This window comes from Callorhinchus milii, unplaced genomic scaffold (assembly GCF_018977255.1).
Source record: "Callorhinchus milii isolate IMCB2004 unplaced genomic scaffold, IMCB_Cmil_1.0 Scaffold5, whole genome shotgun sequence".
Lineage (NCBI taxonomy): Eukaryota > Metazoa > Chordata > Chondrichthyes > Chimaeriformes > Callorhinchidae > Callorhinchus > Callorhinchus milii.
In genome coordinates this window covers 65,551,290-65,568,596 of record NW_024704746.1, presented here as the reverse complement: position 1 = coordinate 65,568,596, position 17,307 = coordinate 65,551,290, and the positions used below count along the sequence as shown (strand labels likewise).

General features: G+C 48.6%; 2 long non-coding RNA genes across 2 annotated transcripts in view; both read right to left on the bottom strand.

Moving 5' to 3' along the window:
* Positions 1-3,756: 3,756 nt before the first annotated feature.
* Positions 3,757-10,249, bottom strand: LOC103176945. The gene is made up of 3 exons (XR_487654.2): positions 9,579-10,249; positions 6,886-7,047; positions 3,757-3,828 (listed from the first exon to the last, which is right to left on the bottom strand). It is a non-coding gene; the product is annotated as an uncharacterized LOC103176945 (long non-coding RNA).
* A 3,479-nt stretch (positions 10,250-13,728) lies between these two features.
* Positions 13,729-17,307, bottom strand: part of LOC103176946 — a 125,586-nt gene continuing 122,007 nt past the window's right edge. The window contains exon 5 of the long non-coding RNA XR_006085153.1: positions 13,729-14,154. This is a non-coding gene — a long non-coding RNA (uncharacterized LOC103176946). The remainder of the gene's footprint in view (positions 14,155-17,307) is intronic.

The window sequence follows — 17,307 nt, the reverse complement described above, 5'->3', positions numbered from 1 at the left end:
GTCCTTGTGACACTTGGGTGTGCAAAACACGTCACTGCGTTTGACAGCCATCACTACTGTGGGATGAGCTTTGATGTCGACCTTTTTTTGAAAAAAAGGGGGTCTATTCGCCTCCTCACACGCCTGAGATCGCCCGCTCGCTCTTAAAACACACAATTTCGCGACGATTGACGAGGAAGAGGTACTGGCCGAATTGTGATAAGTTACAACTGCAGTGACAGGGTTAACCGGATTTTGAGGAAGCAATCTAAGTGTGACACGTTACAGGCTGGAACGACGCAGATGTAATGGGGCGAGCCAACTGCCTGCAGTGACGACACCAGCCGATTTGGGTTGCGTTTCTCTACTGACCCGTGACTTGAAGCGGAGACACTAGTAAAGCACTCACCTGGACATCTCCCCCGCGATTACTTCCTCTTTCTTACTAATTCTTATTACTTATTCCTTACTCCGCGGGCCTCTTGTTTACCTAGCAGGAAGTAGGAACCCGGTGGTTAAGTCGATTTGCGGATCGCTTTTCCTGGGGTAATAATCCCTTCAAAATAAATAATAATTCGGTCACTTAATTCCCCCCCCCCCACCCCCCCGTGACGCTGCTGTGCGTAATTGGCTGCCGAGTTTCGCTCACAGAATATACAGTCAATTCACTTCGCGGTATATTCTGTGAAGCGCTTTGAAAACCGTCTCGAAGACGTGATAAGGCGCTCTATCAAAGGCAAGGATTATTATTATTATTACACTCCGCACATTCAAAAGCGAGATTCGGGCGAAGAAAGTTTAATCTCAACCTTGCAGAACACGCGCACTAATCTGCCCTCGCATCACGACATCAAGCTGTGTCTGAAAGGGTCCTGATATCCTGGCCTTAATCATGCTCGCTTGCAATCCGGTCATTAATTTCCCTGGATTGAGAAATACTTGCTGATTTCCATCCTGATGTTGCCCGTCACAACCCTGAACCTGTTAACCTCTTGTAATGTTGCATATCCAAAAGAGGTCACTTTCCGCCTCCAGGTCCCTGTGCAATTTTCCATCCTGTAAATTGCTTTGCAGAATTAACCGAAGGTTAACCTGAACACGTCTGTTCCAAAGTTTCTCTCCAAAATTTCCCTTCAGTTTCCACGAAAAGCCCACATTCAGTGTTGCGAGATCTAATGGCAACGTGCGGGACTAAACTGCACAAAACTGGCTTCAAAATAATAATAATAATAATAATCCTTGCATTTGACAAAAGGCCATGACCTGAATGAACATTTTTTCTCTAGTGGGGGTTAGTTGGCCAGGACACCTGGAAGAAACTCCCTTCTTTTTTTGTGAAATTATTCGGACCTGGATGAATAATTCCGAGGCTGGTGCTGAGTAAAGCTGGTACACACCATTAATCTTGGGACTTCTAGTACATCAAGACGGCTGGCACATCACAAGCTGCCCGGCCAGTAAAGATCCTCCCAACTCACTGAAGCCAGATGTCCACCAAATAGCCCGATGAGGAACGTTCTTGAGGTTTGGGACAACAGCTGGTGGAAGCCTTTGCTGTACCTGGAGTGAACCCTCAACTCATGGATCCAGGGCTTGGCATTCACCTTGACCGGTACGCAGAGATCTATTACCCAGAGCTGCCTCAAGCTCCACACCACCAAACGTTTGATGGATGGGTTGAGATGTGTGTCAGAGCTCTGGCCAGGAAGGTGGTGGCACACCATAAGCTGCCCTAGAAGGATTCCATTCCAACAGTCCACCTCGCGCGTGTAGGCGGGATGCACGGAATTCTCAAAGTTTGGTTTGGTGACTCTTTATAAGCCTGGTGGTGATGTGTTTCTGCATGAGTCAAAGACACATTTTGCCTGAAACCCCACCCCCACCGCTCCAAAAATGGTGGCAATGCTCTCACCCATTTCAGGCTGAGCTGTGTTGCGCACCAGGAAGCTGGCAGAGAATTCCGGTAGCAGTACATGCCAACCATCTAGTGAGGGCTCAAAGCTTGAAAGGGGGGAGAAAGGAGGAGATAAGTAGTCTTCTTGGAGCTGAATCCGAGGTGATATGGTCACTTCCTCCCTCCCCCAGGCTCCTCCACTGTTAAACGCTCTGAGACTCTGCCTGGGGTGAAGGCCCCTATAAACGTGAGATGTTATTGGGAGTGGAATCCACCCTCTGCGGTAGTCCAGTTCCTGAGTCAGACGAGGTTCAGTCCTCCAGGGCACTGCTGATGGAACTGACCAATTCCTTCACCGTACAAAAAAAATCGATCAGGTGTCAGATATATACACACAACGTGTGAAACAAAAATCTCCTTTGAAACGAGCACGACTGGCTCGGCCTACACCCACGTCACTGTGCAGCGGTCAGAGACGCTCTCCTGGGTGAAGGGCGAAGGGTGAAGGGCGCTGTGTGAATTAAAAGCTGTTGTTGGGGCTCGTGGAATAGGCTGCGGAGACGAGAGAACTGAAATGGGTTCAAAGCTGAATCAATCAACTGGGTTTCTGTGGTGAGACCAGGAGGAGGGCAGAGTTCTATATATACACACATGTACATGTACGACATATATCTATCTATATATAAAGGCTGACTTGCTGCTTTTTTCCTGAAGATTGTCATGTTGTGGTAACCATTTTCAGAAATGTGTTAGTGTGAACCGTTGGGCTCGACAGGTGCAGAGCTTTGACAATGGCACCTGTGTTGTGGGTTTTATTTTTGGGGTCGATGTTGTGAAGCCTTTTCCTACGCTTCCGAGGGCGATGTTAAAACGTCCAGAGGGTGCGAGTCCGCTCTGAACCGGGAGCGGGCGAGCGGACTGCGGAGTTACCACTGCCCGGAGGAGACGAATTTGAATCCGAATTTCAAGCTGTAGAGTTCTGTGGTCACTTGTGGTGGTGGGGTGGGGGGGGGAGATGTTTTCTTCCCATTCTGCCTTTTTCTTGCATTATATACAGAACCTTTTCACGTCGTCGAGACGTCTCAAAGTGTTTCACAGGATATAATGTAAAGTAAGTGGATCGACTGAGGGCGAACACGGGAACCAGTTGCCCACGGCAGTGTCCCACAAATAGTCGTGGAGTGAGCGACCAATTTTATTTGGAGGATTGTTTCCCAGGCCTCGACAGAGCCACGGGACCTTTAACTTCCCGGGTGTAACTTTTTCATCCGAGGGCCAGATCTTTGCTTCTCCGTTGGACATGCGTGCGACACACAAAGACATTTCTACTGACCTGTTGGGTTGCGTCGTTGCCTTGAAGGCGACGTCAGATGCTTCACACTCTTTGAATGCGTCTCTGTTGGACAGGTTCGAGTTCGGTGACTGGACACGCGGCGCAGTGGGATCATTTTAAAAGAAAGCGAGACGTGCGACAGATGTGTGGCCGGAACAGATCAGGGTGACAGCAACCAATGTGGTCTCCCGTCAGCGTTGGCTCAGCACGCACAACAGATTCACTTAGCATCAGACCCACTTAGTTCGACACGTGCACAAGGTTATTATGGGCAGTGAAGGACTTCATCAACACAAGCAACAACAAATTGCATTTGTATAGGTGGAGGGAGGAAAGGGGGAGAGGTGGAGAGACTGTGGGATGGAGTTCCAGAGGGTGCGGACGGAGAGGCTGAGTTAAGAATCATTCTGATAACGGCCGTGGTGGCTAGGTATTGAAACAGACAAAAAAAAAACAGCATGCGAAGGGGAGAGAGAGGGGAACATAAGGAACAGGAGTAGACCTTTCTGCTCTTCGAGCCTGTTCCGCCATGCTATTCGATCATGGCTGATCTGTACCTCAACTCCAATTAACTGCCTTCGACCCGTATCCCTTGATATCGATAAAACATTCATACATGATCCTGAGTGAGAAGGAGGCAGACAAAAAAGCACTGAGACAGAGCGAGAGGAGAAAAACATTGAGAGAGCGAGAGTGTGTGTGTGAGAGAGAGAGAGAAGAAACTAGAGCGATCGAGAGAACGCAGAAACCAGGGAAACACAGAGAAACGGAGGGAGACAACACCAACGAGGTAAAGAACGGCAGCACTAAAACCCGCCATTGCAAGCATCCTCCCTTTCTTCTGCCCGACCGACTGGAGATTGCTGTGTTGACGTTCCCCTATCATTATAACCGATTTCAAATGGTGCTAGATAAGTGTGTAGCCTCTGAACACCAAGAGAAATCAGTCATCCTCTAAGGGGGGGTTGGGGTGGGGGGAGTAAGTGGTCCATCCAGATGATAGCCGGTCAAGCCTCATTAGTCTCCGGTTATTCGGGATTGGGTGTAGCCTCGACCCACATCTCAGCCTTTGGTTGAAATGCTAATACACGACCATTGATTCATTCGGTTAAATAAAAGCATGGCAAATACATCCTGCTGGGATCTGCAGTTTTCTTTCACGTAGTGCCCGGGCCACCAGCCCTCCCCCCACCATCCCCCCCACTCCCGCAGGGTATAGTCCCGGAGCCCTCGACAGTGGCTGAGCACGAGGCAGAGCCGGAGGGAGAGGGAGAGGTGACCGGTACAGGCACGGTAGAAAGAGACGTTATTTCTGTTGCTGCGAATAATGTCACCCAACGCGAGTGGGACAGAGCAGCAACAGAACAACAACAACAACGACGACGACGACAACAAAAGGCCAGGTACACAAAACATACTCGGTCCCTCCTTCGCCCAGGTGTGCAAGGGACAGGTCAAACTACGTACGCTAAGGGTACAAGAACATTTACTGAACGACGACGACAACTTGCGTTTAGGCGGTGCTCCCCCACTGCAGGGGTAGCGCCCCAGAGCGCTGGACAGTGGGCGGGAGCGAGGCGGAGGGATCGAGGGAGAGTGTTCCAGAGGTTCGGGGTGTAGGCGCGGCGGCCACCGATGGCGGGACGCGGGGCGCGAGGGGCAAGCAGGAGGCCGGAGCCAGTCGAGCGGAGGCAGCGGGGTGGTGGAGTCGGGAGAAAGCAGGGTCGAGGAGAGGTTGGGGCGTGAAAGGGATTTGAAGGCAACGTTTTCGAGGAGCTTGAAATAAACACCGAATTCTTTAATCCCCGCAAAAGAACTGATTCACCCCCTCCCTCCCCCCCCCCCCCCCCCCGACTTGGGGGCTGAGCGTGAGTGCGTGTGCGCGCGGAGGGGCTGCATGTGCAAATCAACTCTATTTACAGATCAGCCGTACGGGAAGTGGAATTTTAAAAAAATAACTTGAAACCTCTGCGGTCTCACCCTCCGGGGTAAATTTATGACCCCCGTGGGATCTGTGAGAGCAGTTGTGTGTCATCAGCAAGTTATGGGGGGGTTGGGTGGGGGGGGGGGAAACAGTCAAGGGTAAAAAGTCAAATGGAAACCCTTGAATGTAGTTGCAACAGAGGAACTGACTCGGGAACCAGACGTGCAAAGCAAAAGGACGAAAGCAAAGAATAAAGACGTTAAAAAAACTCGGGTCACTCGGCTCTTAAAATAACAGTAACGATACCCGGTGTATTTTAAGGTCGGCTTTTCGTGTATCGATTCAGCAGCTCGACGGGCCGAAGGAACCTCTTCGTTCAAAACTAATCTCGAGATCTTTCTGCCCCCGCCCTCGGCCAACTCCGTCCCAGACCGGAGCTCCCTGGACCTCGCCCTTCAAGGCCCGTCTCAAGTCCTTCCTCGTCGACTGTGCCTTCGGGTCATCTTCCCACCTCTACCCCACCTTGCCCTCCACCCCTCTCGACTCCAACCCCATTGACAGGTAAATTTCACCCCCTCCACAAAAAACAAATTCTACGACCACTGCGAAATAACCGATTCGCCCCACTGACGTGTGTGTGTGTGTGGCGTGTGGCGTGTGTGTGTGGCGAGGTGTGTGTCGTGCGATGCTTGTGTGGTGTGTGGTGTGTGAGGTGTGTGTGTGTGTGCGCGATGTGGTGTGTGAGGTGTGTGCGTGCGTGTGATGTGGTGTGTTCGGCATGTGTGTGATGTGGCGTGTAATGTGGTGTGTGAGGTGTGTGTGATGTGGTGTGTGTGTGTGTGTGTGAGATACGTGAGGTGCGTGGTTTGTGTGTGGGATGTGTGCGTGGTTGTGTGAGGTGTGTGACGGGGTTGTGTGTGTGTGTGTGTGTGTGCAGTGTGCTAGGGTGTGTGCGGCGCGCGTGTGCATGTGTGGGTGTTGCATTGCAAATCAACTTCAACAACAACAACACCTCGGGGTTTGGGGCTCAACAAAATACCATAAACATGGACCTGACGTCTCATTGCTCTCGGTTTCCAGGACCGCGGTGATGAAGTTGTTTCTTGGTCCCGGCAGTGAGCTGACAGTCTTTCTCCAAGAACACTGATTTCAAATGGTGCTAGACACAGCTGAGTTACATCTAAACCACCATAGGAAACCAGCTCCTTGGAGAAGTTGTGAAGACTTCTTCGACTTTGCTTCGGGGTAAACAGGTGCGCTGGTACACGCTCCTTCACAGACAGACAGACAGACAGACAGAGAGATAGACAGATAGACAGAGAGACAGACAGACATACAGAGATTCAGACACACTCCTTCGCAGATAGACAGAGAGATAGACAGACACACTTCTTCACAGACAGATAGACAGTCAGACTCACTCCCTCACAGACGGACAGAGAGGCAGAGAGAGGCAAAGAGACCGACAGACACACACCTTCACGGACAGACAGAGAGAGAGAGAGAGACGCACACCTCCACAGGCAGACGCACTCGTTGACAGCCAGATACACACACGCACACACACAATCTGATCCAAGGCAAACGGGGCCCTCACACGCACTCATTCACAGACGGGCAGACACACACGCACGCACAGACAACCTGATTCAAAGTAATAGAAACAGTTGCACTCATTCACACACACACACACACACACACAGATGGACTATCTGATCGAAGGCAAAAGATGCACTCGTACACACTCGCACACACCTATATGATCCAATAAAGAGTGCACACTGCTCCGAGATGTGGGTGGGGGGGGGAAGAGTAGACACGAGGAACAGTGCACGCCCACTACTCAACGCTGCACTCAAAGAGTGCTTGGCTACTGCGAGGAGTAGCTGGTGAAGATTGCCTGTGTCCCGCTGTAATCTACAGACAAAAAAAAAAGGCATTAAATACAATTAAAGGTCGCACGAGAAAAAAAAACTTCCAATGCGTAAGCCCTGAGAGAAACATCAACGACCACAACAACTTGCATTGATATATATATATACACACGTATATAATAATCCTTGCATTTGATACAGCGCTTTTCACGTCTTCGAGACGTCTCAAAGCGCTTCACAGAATATACTGTAAAGTGAATTGACTGTGTATTTGTGGGCGAAATGCGGCAGCCGATTGCGCACAGCAGCGTCCCCCACAAACAGCCGTGGATTGAAGTGACCAATTTTATTATTGTTCTTTTTCTTGCGGGATTATTATCAGGCGTAGTGGACTAAGGAAACTTGCCCAAGGTTTTCGCCCCGTCGGGAATCGAATCCGGGTCTCTCGCTTGCGAAGCGAGTGCTCTAACCACTGAGCTGCAGGACTCCACTTGTACGCCACGTAGGGTAGCGTTCCGGAGCGCTTATCGAGGAACATCGATTAGGAACAGATCTGCCGGAAGGAGTTCTGCACCACAGGCAGAAAGTTACTTCAGTGACTTGTGAAGCGAAACGCGGTTCCTCTCTCCTCCCCTCCACCACCCCGGCCTCCTGGCCAACAATCCCAACAAAGAAAGGTGGTTGTTCTGCTTCACGGCTGTTTGTGGGGCCATTTGCCACGTGCTCAACCGGCTGCCGCGTTTCGCCCACAAAATTCACGTTACAGTATATTCCGTGAAGGGCTCTGAGACGTCTCGAAGACGCGATAAGGCGCTGTATCAAATGCAACAGTTATTCAGCTCTCGTCTCCGTTCCTCTGGCTCCGGTCTACTCCACATCCCCCGCCCTAACCGCCCTACCATCGGTGGCCTTCAGCCTCTCAGCCCCGAGGCTCTGGAACTCCATCCCCCAGTGCCTTCGCCGCTTCCTCCCTTTCCTCCTTCAAGGCCGGTCTCAAGACCTTTCTCTTCGACCGTGCCTTCAACTCCCCTCTCGACTCTCTACCCCCTCCTCGTTCCCTCCCTTCCCTCCCCTCACACTGACCATTTCCCTCCAAGGCTCGGGTCCCGACCCAACTGTGCAGCGCCTTGGGACGTCCTCCCGACGTGAAAGGCGCTCTATAAATGAAATCTTGTTGTTGTTATTGTCTCCCCGCCTTTCATTCCTTTTCCCCCTCTGTGCAGGTATCAAATTCAACCGTTTGTGGGACATTGCTGTGTTCGTACTGGATGCTGCGTTGACCCACAAGAAGTCAATTTACCCACCACTTTACAGTCTATCCCATGAATCGCTTTGAAACGCTGACAGTAACCTGGACGCGACGAGGCAGAAAGGACATAAGTGATTTTTTTTCTCTTGGTGGGGGAGGTGAGATTTTTACCGAACATCAAATTATATTTGTTGTGTACATCAGTCATTGAATCCTAACAGGAGAGCCTCAAAAAAGGGTCAAGGAAAGGTGTGACATGAACAGGCTGCAGCGATCAGCTCCATTCACAACGTTCCTTGACACCTGCGATGCCCACAGCATTGTGGTTCTCGGGCAATGGTCTTAAGGCTAAGACACGTCTCAAAGCGCTCCACGGAATATACTGTAAAGCGAATCGACTGTGCGTTTCGTGGGCGAAACGCGGCCGCCAATCGCGCACAGCGGCGTCCCCCACAAATGGCCGTGGATTGAGCGACCAGATTATTTATCATGTTATTTATTTGGGAGGGATTATTAACCCAGGGTGCCCTGAGCTGCCACTTTCTCTCAACCCTGATCTTGAGATCCGAGACAGGCTGCAACAATTCATGGCCTTACACGTGGCCAAACCGCTCTGCGTAAATGAAAGGCTAACCATTTATTGTTGGCAGTCAAAAAAAAATACGTATACTCCTGAGCGAGGAACGGATTGGGGGGAGTATGGGGGGGGTGGGCGGGGGTGAGGTGTGTGTCTCTCCCAATAAATAGTCAGGATTTGAGGGACCACATTTTTCGAAAGGGATTATTATAATCACCCGGAAAAGCGATCCGCCAATCGACCAACGAGCGGGTTCCTACTTACTGCTGGGTGTGGAGTAGGGGAAACTTGCTTAGGGTTTCGCCCCCACCCGGGAATCGAACGCGCTTGCGAGACGCTCTGATCAATACGCTAACAATGATTTGCATTTCTAGTTGGAGCGTCTCCAACAGCCGAGTGGGGTTTGACACTGTTAGGAATTATAAACCACTCCCACCCCCCCCGCACACACACACACTTTGTGTTGACAAGTGATCAAATACGTTCACCGTCCTTCCTCAAGAATGTTCAACTGTGAAAAACAACACAAAAACAAGCCACAAGGTTGCCTCCGTATGGCAAAATTCGGCCGCTTTACGGTCAGTAATCCTTCCGAGAGCACTTTCCTCGCGCTGGATTTTTTAAAAAAAAAAATTCCGTGTCGCAGTTCAAGTGACCTTTCTAAAAATGACCTGCCCTTATTTTTTTTAATTAACTAAAAAAAATCTGGTTGGTTTTAACGCATCCTCGAGAAAACATTTGACTTTACCTCAAGGGAAGAACTGGGTGCTCGATCATTTCACTGGCAGCCTTCGTCGAGCAGATCCCCAAAAGACAGCAGGAGAGAAAATGGGGTTCAAAACTTCCATTCCGGGGTCGCGGTGGTTAGGGAGGAGAAGGAAGAGGTTCGAGGGATCTCTGCCCGATGCCAAGGCACTTGCGGGCAATCTTAAGGTGTTTTTTTTTCTCTCTCTCTCTCTCTCTCTCTCTCTCCGGTTTGTTTCAAGAAACAGATCAGACGAAGCTGCAGGCAAGGCTTGGTCGATCTGCCATTCACACCTCGTCCCCGGATTATCTATGAGTCAGGTGCGTGGCTCCAATTGGGGAGGATACGGAATGCTAAGGTACCTACGCGGCTTAAACCGCAACCTGCGCCCCCGTATTACAGAGAAAGAGTCAGGTCACAGGCTCTGGCAAAAGAAATGTGCCGTGTTTGCCAGCTGCAAGCAACTCTTGAAGCGGGTCCAATGTGTCATTTATCGGTGATTCGCGCTGTCTCTCTCTTGCCACTGAGTCAGCAGGTTGTTGGGTTCAAGCCCCCCCCCCCACGCCAGGACTCGGAATCCATATATAGTCTAAGCTGACCCTCCGATGCCACGTCAGAGCTGCCGACCTTTGGGTGAGATGTTAATCCGAGGTCCTGTCTGCCTGTTCAGGTGGATGTCAAAGATCCTATGGCACTGTTTGAAAAGAGAGGAGAGTTTCTCTTGGTGTCAACAACAACAACTTGTATTTACATAGCGCACCCTCAGTGTCCCAGAGCGCACGTCCTTACCAACAACCCACCCAAATGAAACCACAATATAAATTTACATTTATCTCTTTTTATAGCCTTTCCCGTCGGGAGGAGGTCCCAAGATCTTGGACGATCTGAGGTTTGCACCCGGGCCGGGCGTGGGGACTGAGGGAGGGGAGGGGACCGATGGTGCGGCCGAAGAGGAAAGTGCTCAGGTGTGATTTGTAGATGGGCCGAGAGATGGGGCAAGATGGAGGGATTGAGGCAAGGAGGTCCAGAGATTCAGAGCACAGTGGCTGACAGCACAGCTGCTAATGGTGGAGCGGAAGGGGACATGCGGTTGACCCGAGCCAGCTGAGCGAAGATGGTGGGTCGAGGTGTGGGGTGTGAGCAGATCGGAGATGAAGGGAAATGCTAGGGCCTGAATTGATTTGAAAGCGAGAGGGAGGATTTTTAAATCAATTCATCCTACATCAGGGAGCCAGTGAGTTCAAGCAGAGAAAAGCAAGTGGAGACAAGAGATGAATAACAACAATAAAATAATAATTCTTGTATTTTATATAGTTTTTTAAGTGATTATTTACCCTGGAAAGCGATTCCCCCAATCGACTAACAACTGGGTTCTTACTCACTGCTGGGTAAACAGAGGCGTGTGGAGTAAGGAAACTTGACTAAGGTTCTGCTCCACTCGGGAATCGAACCTGGGTCCTCTCGCTTGCGAATGAACCAACCACCTGCGCCCCCCACCCCCGTCCTGCACACACTTTATTTTGGCAAACGAAGCAGCGAGCAACTAATCCCGAAATTGTCCTAGCCTGAGCGCGTGGGGCAGTGTGTCCGTCCATCGCCAGGAGGCTCGGATCCCATCAACAGCGAAAAGAGACGCACATACACGTTTTAACACTGGAGGCTCAGGTGTTGCAAATCAGAACTGAACTCTTCGCAAACAGTTGGCGCAAACTTTGCAGTCAATACATTACGAGTCATTCTACACGTGTACGTGAGAGGGTCTGAGACAAAGAGCGTGTCTGCGCGCGCGTTTGTCTGTGTGCGTGTTTGTGTCTGTGTGTGTGCCTATGGGTTTTCGTTTGTGAGAATGAGTGTGAGCGAGTTTATATGTGCGTGCGTGCGTGTGCGTGAGAGAGAGAGAATATAAAGGTTGGCCACAGGTTTTTTTTTCCTTAAAAAAATCCCACAGGAAGAAAAGCTATTTTAGAATCATTCACTGCCAAAGCATGTCCTTAGTTTATTAGGTTACTGCACAGGATGGCTGTCTTCACCACCAGGGTCCTGGCTGATTTTCAGCCGCGATCCCATGTTATAATTAATAAATAAATGACAGTAATCCCTGCATTTGACACAGCGCCTTATCACGTCGTTCGAGACGTCGCAAAGCGCCTTCGCAGGATACACCGTGAAGTGGAGTGACTTGTGTGTTTGCGGGCGCAACGCGGCAGCGTTAATTGCGCGTGTTAACAACGACGACTTGAGTCGACACGGGGCCCTTCACGCTGGATGGCGCCTCGAGGTATATTAACGCGCAAACGCAAGAACATTCGAAAGGACGCACGATCTGACCGGGTGCTATTTTGGGTCACTCCCACTGCCTGCGCGGAGATGGAAAACAACAAATAAAAACACGGCCAAGCACAGGAGGAATATTTTAAACAAACAGAAAAGTATTCCTTCTGGCCTGGAAGCAGTTACTTGGGAAGTTTTTTTATGTTGTTTTCTTGCAGACGCTCTCTCTCTCTCCTCTCTCTCTCCTCTTTTTATTTTGCCTTCCAGACTGTTACGTTGAGCCAAAATTATCGCAGAAGTGGCGCAAGATCAGAAGAACATAAGAATTTGCTAGATGAAAGAAGACTAAGGTTCATCTAGTGCTCTCAACTGAGCCGCACATGTGCCTCACAATAATTCAGTGGAAAGAAAATACGCAGCTCATCTATTTACAATATATTCTTCGAAATGTCTCAATGACTTAGTAAAGTGCGATACCAAAGGCAAGGATTATTATCGTCATTGCCGGAGTAGAGCTGGTAAATAACTTGCTCCTTTTTTTGTGGACAAGTCCCGATTAAAGGGAACAACACGATCTTAAAAGTTGGAAGGAAATATTAAAAAGCGCGAAGAGTAGAAAAAGACACGTCTCCATCTAAAGAGTTGCGGCAACGTGGAACGTACTGGTTTATGAGTATTTGCTAAGCGGCTAAAAGGGAGAGAGAATTAACACCGTACAGAAAGATATTGGACAATGGGGAAATTAAGTGAGATATGAGAAAAAAAATGGAAGAGCTGTCGTTGTCTAATAGAATGGCAGGACAGGCTCGATGGCCTGAATAGGTTCCTCTCGATCCTGCTTCTTTAGTCCCTCTGTACCAGAGGGTTTTCGTGACAATAGTTAGCTCTCACTCAATAAAGCAAAAGAAAAACCCAACCTCACAGAATCACGTAAATTCACAGCATCAACAACTTGCACTTTAATAGCGCCCTTCAAGAGGGGCAGTGCCTCGGAGGATTTCTTTCCCCACCCCCCAACCCCTACCTGGGTCTGAGTGAAAAATCCCCTCAAAGAATAATAATAAGTAAATGAACTGGTCACTCAATCCACGACTTGTTTGTGGTGGGCACCCCTTGCTGCGTGCGCTCGGCGACCAACGTTCCGCCCACGAAACACGCAAGTCAATCCACTTTACGGCGCGCTCCGCCGAACGCCACTCAGGAGACGTCCTTCCCGAGCCGAAAGGCGCTGGACGGATGTGATTTGCTGCTGTCGCTGCCGCGGCTAAGAGAAGGCGAAGGAGGAGAAGGGGAAAAAAAAAATAAAAATAAAAAAAAAATAAGATCCTGGGGAGGAAGTAGTGTTACAATCGGAATGATTAATAACAACCTGGCCTGGAGCCCTGGATTTACTGGAATTTAGTCTGGTCTTGTTCCTCCTGGTTTCCATTCACGTTGCAAACACAATGCCATTCTCTATCCAGCCACATTATCTGCATTTAATCAGCTTCCACCCTCCCCCTCCCCACCACCCCTGCTGCCCGCCCGCCCCCACGCCCCAAAAGGGAGTTCCGACATGTTATTGAGACGGTTACTCATCCTTTTGTTTTTCTTTAATAGGGCTAAAAATGAAGCTTTGTGATTTTACCCGTCGCCCAGGCTCGTTTGTTCGACGTCCGATTTTGTTGTTGTTGTTGTTGTTGTTGTCTGAGCGCTTTGACTTCACCTAAAGGCATATGTTGAGCTCGTTTTCTCGACGACGCCGGGGCTGAAAGGCTAATATTAATAACACTAATACTAATAATCCTTGCATTTGATGCAGCGCCTCGTCACGTCTTCGAGACGTCTCAAAGGCGCTTCACGGAATTATACACGTCAAGTGTAGTGACTGTGAATTTTGTGGGCGGCAGGTTATCGTGACCAGCCACCGTGGGGACTTGTTTAAATACCGCGACTCACTCGATGCCGATTAGCGTCCTGCGAATGCTGGTTTTAATCGCTCTTTTCTCCTGTCTGCAAACGACTTAAACCCGTCAGGGATATTGTTTCGCTGCATTTAAAGAGGCATCGGTGATGGCGGCTTCACCCCTGTCGTGATAATAATTATTATAACAATCCTCGCATTTGATACGACGCCTTATCACATCGTTACAGGTCTACGAGGTTGGGAGTAACAGGAAGTCAATGGCTCCCTAACCCCTCTCCCCTAACGGAAAGCTGCTTACCATCTCCGGAGACTGACAAGCCGGTGAGTTGAATGCTTCACGCACAGCGCAGCCATCTTCCTCCCATCGCTGCTGCACAACAACTGGCTCAGAGGTCAGTCCGGCTGGAAAAGGAGGAAGACATTTGTCAGCCCTCGGATGAGAAGGTGCTTCGGGCAAATCGTCCTCGACCCACAGAACCACAGAAATCGATACTGGTGTGAGCCCATTCGTCCCATTACAAAAATAATAACCTTTGTCAAGACGTTTCAGAGCGGTTCACAGGATGTACCGTAAAGTGGCGTAACTGTATTTTGTGGGCAGAGGCAGCATCCAATTTGCAATGTCCCATAAACAACCACAGAGTGAGTCAATGAACAATTTTTTTTTTGGGGTGGGTGGGTGGTGGGTGTGGGGCGACGGGGATTGTTGGCCAGGACACCGGGAGAAACTCCCTTCTCTTTTCACGGGATCTTTTCAACGTCCTCCTGAACAGGCAGACGGGGGGTTCGGTTTAATATCACATCCGAAGTTACTTACGCTATATTAAATGTTATCATTGCTAAGGATATCATTGCTGACGACTTTTTTCTGTGTGTAAGTTATCTGCAGTCACCAATTGCAACGCCAACATTTTGACGAGTACTTTTCCATTGCAGACATTATTTTTTTAATGTAAACTCCGGACAGACATTAGGGGGAGGGGGGGAAAAGAAACGTTCTGCTGCCCATCCCAGTGAGCTGGCAGATTGAGTAACTTTCCACTATTAGATTTTTACTAGGATGTTATTTTGTCAATGTATGATTGAACCCAGATGGGCTGCTGAAATAAATGAGGCACATCGTACAAAACTGACTATTGCATAACAGCTTTCGTAACATTTTTAGGCCTGTGTTGGGATTTTGTTTCCCATCGATTGAGAAATCCAATAGGTTGGGAAGACTTTAAGTCCAATGACACAGCATTGTCTTATTAAACCCTCACTCGATGCTGATTTCTGCGGTCAGGACTCGCTCACAATACACACAGTCACCGCACTTTACAGTATATTCTGTGAAGCGCTTTGAGACGTCGCAACAACGTGATAAGGCGCTGTATTAAATACAAGCATATCAAATCATATTATATCAAAAGCAAGGATTATTATTAATATTATTATATCAAATGCAAGGATGATGTTTATTATTATTATTATAGCCCAACATTCACTTCATTTGTTTCTTCGATGGTGCCATTTCCACTTGGATACCGATTGAGGTTTATATACAAGACTAAAATAAACACACGGCTTGGTAGGATAACACTGGAATTGCCATCGTAATAACTTGCATTGATGAGTTGCATTCAACGAGAAATTGTCTCGTAATGCTTCACAGGTAATTACTGCCAAGTGCAGTGACCGCGTATTTTGTAGACCAACGCGGTAGCGTCCCCACAAACAGCCGTGGATTGAATGACCAAATTATTATTATTTTTTGAAGGGAATATTACCCTCGATCGACTCACAACTGGGTTCCTACTAACTGCTAGGTAAACAGAAGCATGTGGAGTTGGGAAGCTTGCCTAAGGTTTCGCCTGTCCGGGAATCGAACGGCCTCCTCCTGTGTTATAAGATTCTTTAATCAGGCTGAGAGCAAAGAAAGATATGATCAAAGAACAAAACGTTCCTGGTGGCACTTGATCTGCTGCGTATTTCCTTCACAATGGGCTGCCAACATTTTGACCTGCCTTTCATTCTTTGCAATGACGCAGATTATTTCAGCATTGTTTGAGGCCGCTGAGCAGACCTGGACTGTAGCAGGGTTGCGCCCACTTCACTTGTTTATTCCATCATACATACAATCATTCATTCATTGACCGTGCACAACAAATCTGCATTTGTTTACTCACCGATTGGATCGGTTAAAAAGTTGTCCATTTCACTGTATGCCAATTGCTGGGTTGATTTCACCCAAGGGCACGGTTGAAGAGGAAAGTTTTTAGCTGTGATTTGAAGATGGGGAGAGAAAGGGGGCATGACGGAGGGATTGAGGCAGGAAGTTGCAGGAAATTCGGGGCGTATTGTGGAGTCCTGTAGCTCAGTGGTTAGAGCACTCGCCTCGAAAGCGAAGTGACCTGGGTTCAACTCCCGGCCTCGGCAAAATGTTGAGCAAGTTTCCTTACTCCACACGCCTTGTTTAACTAGCAGTAAGCCGGAACCCGGTTGTTTGTTGATTGGTGGATTGCTTTTCTGGGGATAATAATCCCTTCAAAGAAAAAAAGTAATAATTTGGTCACTCAATCCACGCGTGTTTGCGGGACGCTCCTGCCTGTGCGCAATTGGCTGCCGCGTTTCAACCAACAAAAGACACAGTATAGGCTTTGGGATGTCTCGAAGGCGTGTTGAGGCGGTATATCAAATGCAAGGCATTACTATTCCCATCTAATATCGTTCCTCAAGTACCTATCCATAACTTGCTGTCAACCTCTAGACTTGCCAGTGTATAAGGTTCAGTGGCTCTAGAGAGAGTTTATGGTAATGGATGCACATATTCAGCAGTGTATATTTGCCTAGTCAGGAATAAGTAGTTAGGTTTGAAACTTCTATTTGATTGTAACCGACAATGGTACAACACTCCATATTATTCTGTGTCCAAAACTCACATCGAAAGAAACAATACTGCAGCGCAGAGCATAAAATAAACCGGCCTGATTTATTCTGGACGTGTTACTGACAGCAAACGCAATCACAGCGGATCGATGCTCTGGGTGCTTTTGTTAGAGACTTTATTCATGCGTGATTCAGCACACAAGAGGATTTATTTTAACTCCAGATTTAGTTCCATTCCCACAACAAAGATTAAATGTTTTTTTTAAAAAACAAAAAAGTCCCTTTACAAAAACCTAGCGCATCTAGTGACCTTCCTTCTCTCACTGTGTTTCAATCCAAAATGACAGCAGGTGATGCAGTGATCTCTAACAATGTTCCTTAAATAATAATGATAATAGTGATAATCCTTGCATTTGACAGAGCACCTCTCACACCAGGAGGACGTCTCAAAGGGCTTCACAGGAATTGCAGGAGTTTCGCCCACAAAATACGCAGTAAATTCACTTTACAGTACATTCTGTGAAGAGGCTTTGAGACGTCTCGAAGACGTGATAAGGCGCTGTATCAAATGCAAGGGTTATTATTATTACTACTACTGCAGTCGAAAGCTGCAGCCAATATGTGCAAAGCAATGTCCCACAAACGGCCATGAAATGGATGTCCAATTTCATCCGGGGATTATTGGCT